The following is an 8242-nucleotide window of genomic DNA, read 5'->3' as shown; positions in this document are numbered from 1 at the left end:
GAGCTTATACACCATGTTCTCTGTTTTTCTTTATGTTTGCCGTATTTATACACGTATGCATCTATACGATGTCATTTAATATGTTTTGAACTCGGAATTAAAGAAGGTATGGATATATGTCTACGCTTGAGACAGCACCCAAACGAAAATAAAAAATGAAAGAAAAATAACTAGAAGGATTCATAAAGTCTTCAACAATAGACAGGTGTTGTAGTGTATTTATATAACAAATTATTGAGAATACAGTATCAGATTAGAGTCAACACAACCAGTGCAAACAACTTCTAGTTTTGTCTTTAAACCCATGGTACTTTACAGCATGTAATGCTTGAAATCAAGTAGACTGTCTTTAAACCCATGGTCATTTGCAGTCTATAATGCTTAAATCAAGTAAACTGTCTTTAAACCCATGGTACTTTGCACCCTGTAATGCTTCGAATCAAGTAGACAGTCTTTGAACCCATGGTACTTTGCAGTCTATAATGCCTGAAATCAAGTGGACTGTCTTTTAACCCATGGTACTTTGCAGTCTATAATGCTTGAAATCAATTAGACTGTCTGTTTCGTATTATTTGTGTTACATGAAAAGGCATTGTTTTTGTTTTTGGAAATCATACTTTCTTGTTTATTTGACCTGTTGATACTAATTGTTACGTAATGCTTTTTTGTTATTTAATGTTTACTTATTCAGGGTTATATCTGGTCTATATACCATCTTTGATAATCGTTTTGTATTACTATAAATTTTCACTTCTTCGTACTATGAACATCAATAATTATTTATTTTGTAAAAATATTTCCTTTCTCCATTTGAACTGTACACGTATACCTAACAACAAAATTATTTTCATTTACCTGTGTTTAAAGTAATTGCAAATGGCTGATATTTTTGTTCATGCATATTGTTTTTCTTAAATTGTTTAACATTTCACATGTATAACATGTTACTTTAATTATTCTTCCCTTAGTTTATTTATTTTGTATTTACATTGTATCATATGTTGAGTTCAGTGTATGTTCACTGGTGTTGATATGTCTTTTGATTTAGTTAAGCCATTTCAATTGATATTTTATAGTGTCTTTCTATGTTGTGATGTTACACTATTGCTTCAGATAAGGGTGAAGGTTTGGTACCATTAAAACGTTTAAACCCGCTGCAATTGTTTGCACCTGTCCTAAGTCAGGAATCTGATGTTCAGTAGTTGTCGTTTGTTGATGTGGTTCATAAGTGTTTCTCGTTTCTCGTTTTTTATATAGATTAGACCGTTGGTTTTCCCGTTTAAATGGTTTTACACTAGTAATTTTTGGGGCCCTTTATAGCTTGCTGTTCGGCGTGAGCCAAGGCTCCGTGTTGAAGACCGTACTTTGACCTATAATGGTTTACTTTATAAATTTTGACTTGGATCGAGAGTTGTCTCATTGGCACTCATACCACATCTTCTTATATCTATTTAAGCATTTTTTTGAAAATAGGCATGTAGAAAGGTGATACGTGAACAATTCAGGATATACCTGTTTTCTGTGAAGGTAAACTTAAGGTAAATTATTTGAAAAGTGTGGAAATTGAAATAAAACACGTTTGAATAGATTTTGAAGTGGTGATCTGACACCTGAACACATTTTTTAATTCTAAGTTTGGCAATCGAAGATTACGGTTTATACATTGCATGTTTTAAATTTGATGTACAAAAATAAAATAGACATGAAATTCCAAGATACAATCACTGCATGAACGCATGCGTTTACTAAAATTTATTTTTTCAATAAATTCCTTTTCTACTTAAGTTTAGAAATATACTTGAAATTTAAGGCAAATTCTACTACAAGTTTGTCAGAAATTACTGAATTACTTAGATCTGAAAATTAATTCACATTAAAGTAAATTTACCATACAATATATTTCAAGTTTATCAGAATTTATTGAATGTTTTACAGTTGGAATTTAATAATCTAAAATATTTTCTACTTCTAACTTAAGATAATTTATTCTGTTATGTTTATTTGCAATTAAAGTCTTGTTAGATCACATTTAACCCCATCTTTAATGAGATTTATTTTTTATAGTATACATATAGTTAGGAGTATTTTAAAGGAAATTAGTTTCAGATAATACTTTATTTCATATAAAACCGGTTTCTAATTACGTTTGAAAAAAATGTATATGTTTGAGAAAGTATAATATTTCTACCCAAATTTAAAGAAAATAAAGCATTAATTTTGTACTCCAGTTATTCTAATCTTTTTTTTTCATTGTTCACTGAATTATCCGCTTATGAGGAAAGTTACTATGACACGACTTTTTGTATGATGTTTAATAGACCTTTGAGTAGTATGATCTGAGACTACAGTGTTGTACAGTATATTAGTCTCAGGTTTAATTTATCGGCTAATGAATCATTTATTAAAGAAAACATTTTGTTTTTGTCAGATTTCAAGAAGTTGATCATAATTCTTTACTCCCTTATCCATCCTAATATAACTTATTTTACATTCAAATTCCTATTTTCCTCGTACATAATTTAACATTCTTGAGGGTTATCAAGAAATTATGCTTTTAGTTTTCTCAATTGAATTGTTTCATAGTTTTCAGGTCGGGGCCTTTTGTAGACGTCTATACGGTATTGGTTTTTTTTTTCATTGTTAAAGGCCGTACGGTTGCCTATAATTGCTTAAATCCACTTCATTTGAACGATGGTGGATAGTTGTTCATCGGCAAATATACCACATCTCCTTATTTTTATATACATCAAATATGCTGTATTATGCAATTAAACTGTTTAATCAGGTATTTATCATTCGTACATTCGTTATTATTTGTATTGTTTATATTCATTTGCATTATCTATATAGCTAGGGTTTTTACTTTTTGCAATAAATTTATTATATATTGTAAATGTTTAGCATACATCTACAACTAGACATTGTACTGAGTTTGCTCATTAGGATCCTAAATTGTATCTTTATGTTCGTAAAGTTTACCTCCCTTTGATTGCAAAAGATGTGTTCAGGGGGAACTAACTACGCTGCATTTACAGCATTTTTTTAGTTGGTTATTCTTAAATATAAATTATTACCTAATTGGTTTATTTCCCGTTTCCATCTTTCTGTTTACGAGCACAACAACGCCAGTACATACAAGATTTTGTTATATGATCAAGGTTAAAAAAATTAAAAAGATGTACAATACCTAAAAAATGTTAAGGGAAAAGGCTATTTTCTAAACAAATTATATATTTATTTATTTATGTAAATAATACAATTGGAACAGTCTGGCCAATCCTTGTTTTAAGAAGCAGAAGAAAATCGAAAATATGAAGCAAAAACTACGAGGTGAAGAAATGCGTTCTTTTTTTATTTTCGATATCTTATTTTATTCATGTCGTATCTGTTAATACATTTACTGTAATTGCAAACAGATTTCCTTATGCAAGTTTGTGTGACAATCTTTCCATGACATCAATACACATATGACCATGATTCTAGGGAAATCTCAGTGTAATGGTTATGTTGACATGATGATATGTTAAAAATAATATTGCCTTCTATAGATTTTTATTATCTCACAATTAAAAATAAAAAACCGATTTGTACAAGAATTAGGATGAGACCTAAATCCACCAAAGACCAACAGACATGGATTCACAGCATGACCGTCACCAATGAGCTAAACTCATACATTGTATATAAATAAATAAATATATAAATAAATTAATAATCTTTATTTCAAGAGGATAATCCCATTAGTTAAAACTAATCTTCCTGAGAGTCCTCAAAATAATAATAACATATTAATATAGTATATACAATATTATAATGACAATATTATAATGATATATACACAATATACAATTGTATATAGATATTAAAGAAAAAGCATATTAATTTGCACAATTTATGAAAAATTTGTAACATTTTGTTTTAAAAGATACAAGTGTATTACTCATCTTTATTTCTTGTGGTAATCTGTTCCATATTTGAGAATCAGAATATGTAAATTTTTTCTTCAAAAACTTAGTTTTTGGCTCCGGAAGATTTAATAATTTTTCATCAGCTGAACGTAAATTATAATTTTGATAATTAGTAAAATGAAAGTTTTCTTGTAAATAGTTAGGAATCATATCCTTCAATGATTTAAATACATTGTCAAGTATTGCCTTTTGATATTGAATTCGTTTTTCCACATTTAACCAGTTTAAACTATTAAACAATAAACTGGAGGATGTCATTATGTCAGCTTCTACTATAACCCTAGCAGATTTCTTTAATAACTTATTTATAAGTTTATTTATTCCACTTTCATAACAACTACCCCATATACTGCAACAATAATCAAACAATGGCAGAATATAAGCATTGAAATAAATAATACTGTAATGGTATATCGTGTAGTAAGGCATTTAGCCATCAATTAAAAGCAATTAAAACAATATAAAACAATTAAAAATTAAGCGAAATAAAAACGGTGCGTAAACAATAAACTAAGAGCAAACAAGAAAGAAAAACCGACGACAACTACTGAATTACGGGTTCTTGATTTGGGACAGGAACATATAAAATGAGGCGGTTTAAACATGTCTGTTAGCGCAAAACAATTCGCTTAACTTGGACAGTGGTGTAACAATCGCCGATGTCGGATTTAGGACAATGCCTGCTCAAAACTTCACTGATATAAAACATCAGGTGCTTGTTTCTGATTGTTCTTATATACTATGAATAATATCTTAATCAATTTTTGTAATGATTAATGATTGCAATCATACTTGTAACATAAAACGTCTTTACGTCAGAATATTTGGACTGTCCATAAAAAGTAATTATGTTGGGAAGAAGTTTCTTCTTACAACATGCCTCATTCCGACCACTCGCAGAATTTTGCCAGAAGAGTTCTAAAGCGCGAAAAAGCGTTTAACTATATTTAGAAGAAGAATCAGATTAATTTCACCTTCTGACTTCACTATGCTCTACGTGGTTGCATATTTACACATTTCGCACGGTATTTCCGGGCATCGCCTAGACATGCGTTATAAACACGAAAGCAGGCTAGGTTCATCCTAGTCTTACCTATCCGTATATGCAAACTATAGTGTTGAAATGTTAACCGCTTCGACAGGATACCCTATTGGGTTTTTAAATATTTAGAACTAAATCTTATAGTATATCTGCATTATTGTACTGAAATCTTTGTAGCATGCTCTCTGCAAATGTGAAAGGTCGTGTATTCAATACCCGACAGTATCAAACAAAAGCCTTGAAAATAGTGTGGCAGTCGAATCACAAAGCATGGTACATACTTATATTGTGTATACTGATCAGAATATAAATTTACTGTATATTTGACACTGGAATTGAAAAAACCGTCGATCCTTCCTTAACGTATAAAAGGTGTTAATCTAAAAACAAATATATATAGACCGCTTGCTTCTGTTATTAGAGCCTAGAAAAAAAAATTTCAAGAAAAAAAATCCCCTCCCTTAAATTTTACAGTAGATGACTGAAGAACAACATATCAGATTGATGTGGTCTTACTGTTGCTGTTTAATCTTTTCCAAGCTTCAATCTTTGACACGGGCATCGTACCCATCTTTACGCACCTAGTTTAGATTGTCATCAAAACGAAAGAAGAATACGTGGGATATTAAAAAAAATATAGCCCTTTAAAAACTTTCAAAAATCTTGATCCGTTGTGATTTCCTTGCATAAATCAACAAAAAAGTGAAAGTGTTGTTGAATATGCTAGATGTGTATCTATTTTACCAATTGCAATCAACGAATCTTTGAATCCTGCATGACTTTGCATGTTTGTGTCATGTAAGATTAAGTGTGTGTGAAATGTGTTTCAGGAATAACTATTGACTTGAGCATGCGAAGCATCCGCTTCTATTTGCATATCATATGAGAAAGGCGAGCTGTAAATGTTATTGTAATATCGTTTTTTGTTTGGTAAATGAAAACTAGACAAGCTTGCACAAATATTTGTAAATTTAAGTAGTCAGTTTATAACAATTTTAACCGATGACGAAAACACAGTTCCCCTCCCAATATTACATTTTGACGTTTAGCACTTCTCCGTATATTCTCTACATGCAGGTTGTCAAATACCAAAGAAATTTAATAGTCTGGCTAAAATTAGTTCAAGATGTTATTGTATGAAAAATTTCTAACCATCAAACCTAAAATCTAATTCATTTCGATTTAATGTCACACGAACTCAAAGGTAGAAACCGAGAACTTCTTTAGAGTACTAATATCATGAACAATTTAGATTGACAAAGAAATTACACCAACTCCTTTAAAATCAAGTCACAAAGGTTAAGTCAAATGACTTTATTTGGACAGGTAACTTCAATATTGTACAAGTAATGATGACAGGCCCCACATTATTGTATGTACATAGGTCTTCTTCAAAAGAAAAGAGGTTTTTTTACAAGAGTACTTCCACACAGGAAGAATGGCACACATAATATGCCAACCTTATTTGAAAGGGCGGTTATAAATGCAAGTCTTTTACCTGAAATATCCTATACAAATGTTGTTGCTTTTGATTAAGTTCTAGTTAACTCTAGATTATTTTTTTGTATAACCACATCGGTAGTTTCACGGTAGCGTGTATTTTCCCCAAGAACAGGCCTAGAGGTCGTGGGTTTGTCCAAATCGAAATAAAACCAAAGACTTTACAAATGGTATTTGTAGTTATCAGCAGTATAAGAGCAAATACTAAGTCTTGTCAAAATATTAAACAATGAGTTCTTTTTCGGACTGTTAACATGTATAAACATTAATAAAGTTTTTCTTTGTGTATATGTGGGAACGACCTTTTGATATTTTGGGAGGGGGATTATTTAATGAATCTTCTGGCCTTGTTATACATGTCCCTGAAAAAAGACAATTTTAGATAAATAAGCCGGCTTAGCAAAAGGGGAAAATTAATATTCTCTACCCGAAAATCATATACTGCCCCCTCTCCTCCAACAATTACATGGTCATCCCCTTAACAGTACGTAGAAAATTAAATTGATGGTCAAAATTCAATAGACAATTAATTTTACTCCCAGTTGTAAGAGTACATTTCCACCATCCCTATCGTTTCGTTGTTCAGTGGCAAATATTACAGATATATCTAAGACGAACCACATTCAACAAATGCTATCCATTTTAAAGAGTTTCAACCTTGATATAGAATATTCATTTATCATATGTAAACTGGAACTGTCGAAATGTGTAGGGAACTAGATTGCCGAGTGGTCTACGTAGTACTTTTAAACTGGCCACTAGCGTGTCAAAACTGACGCTGTGACTTTGGTTATTTCTTCGGCAAACTGTGTTTGGCTTAGATCTTTAAAAATAGACAGGCGGTTCTTGTTTTCCTGTCGAAGGCCGATGGTTTTCTCTGGCTTTCTCCACTGGAATGGAAAGCAAAATGTAATGAAAGTGGCGTTAAAACCAGCAAACAACTAATTATTGATCGATATTTTGACCTTGCTGAAGTGCGTTGACTCGTCTGTATACAATGATAATCGATTTATAATTTGACAACTTGCAGTTTTTAAGTTTTTTATTCATATAAGTTTGAGTTCAGTACAACTTGAATAACAATAACTCGTCATACATTTACGAATCTTTTCCCTTACCGGTAAAATGATTTTATCTCAGTTTGGACCACTTTTCAAGACATAATTGCGCAAACGTTTTCCTTCACTTTCAGATACTGCACTTCTGAGAACCCTAATTGTGCGCCTATCCCTGAGAACAGATATACTATATTTTTTGCCCAAAATATTGAATAAACAATTTAGGCAGTGGCTATTCGTCCGGCTAGCCGGACAAATAGTCAAAAATGTCTATTCATCCGGCAAGCCGGACAAATAGCATTTTTACGGTTTTTCGCTATTTGTCCGGCCAAAATATAATGATGAAGATATAACATCGTGTTTTGAAGGAGATAGATAAAGCATGAGTAGTTTTAAAATATATTGTCAAACATCGTTTTATGAAAAAGAACTCATTCAAATAAAAAAATAAACTATACATTTGATTCAGATTTTTTTATTCTAAAGGAATTTGGGGAGTGGGGGGTGGAGGGGGGGTGGGGCAAAAATGATTCTCTCTTTTGTTGTTCTGCCTATGAATTTCCTGTAAGGTACATGTAAATAGTCGGGCCAATGATTATTGGCTCTACAGACATATATGATTCCAAAAGATCCTGAAAGTACGTGCATGCATAAACATTGATTTCACTCGTCGA

The sequence above is a fragment of the Mytilus californianus genome, unplaced genomic scaffold (genome assembly GCF_021869535.1).
Source record: "Mytilus californianus isolate M0D057914Y unplaced genomic scaffold, xbMytCali1.0.p SCAF_18, whole genome shotgun sequence".
In the NCBI taxonomy this organism is placed as follows: domain Eukaryota; kingdom Metazoa; phylum Mollusca; class Bivalvia; order Mytilida; family Mytilidae; genus Mytilus; species Mytilus californianus.
The sequence above is the reverse complement of the archived record's forward strand: the minus strand, read 5'-3'. Positions refer to the sequence as shown.